Genomic DNA, 678 nt, shown 5'->3' with positions numbered 1-678 from the left:
CTGTTTGTGTTTCGTTCGTTCGTCCGCAAATTCCGCTATCATCATATGACTGCAAGGGATGTATACATTACCTTCCTAAACCAGTATTTAGGCATGGAAAATTTTATGCTGCTTTTTCAAAAGTCCGCAGATAGCCAGGTGATAAGTAAGGAGGTAATAAAATATGACAAAGAGCATCGTCTACAGCTTTTTATTGTATATTTCTATATCATTTATAACACAAGCAGTATACGAAATTATATGTAATAAATTTTGTCATCCTTATCATCACCTTCAACATCAATAAAGAAAATATTATTGCAAATAAACTTTCTTTTATGAAAGTAATAAAATGCTCGGTAATTACCATGACGACTTTAAAACTCGTTCGATCTTATACACAAGTTTCGTATTCCACTATTTGACGCAACGTCAAACAGATATAGCTGTTTTCTTTCTACGTTTCGTTAGCCGCCTAACTAACACTGGATTTTTTTTTTTTTTTACCTTAACATACACAAAACATCCTTGCATTTGAGGTGATTTCAAAGATAAGATTAACATTACTGATATAGCCATACATCATATTTATGCTGTAATTCCTTTAACGTAATTATATTTTCATCCATTGAGGTGTTGATTGCAATTTCACTATATATAAAAAAAAAAAAATTATCTTCATTTAGGCTGTGTATAAAA

This window comes from Penaeus monodon, chromosome 29, assembly GCF_015228065.2.
Source record: "Penaeus monodon isolate SGIC_2016 chromosome 29, NSTDA_Pmon_1, whole genome shotgun sequence".
NCBI classification, from domain to species: Eukaryota; Metazoa; Arthropoda; class Malacostraca; order Decapoda; family Penaeidae; genus Penaeus; species Penaeus monodon.
The sequence above is the reverse complement of the archived record's forward strand: the minus strand, read 5'-3'. Positions refer to the sequence as shown.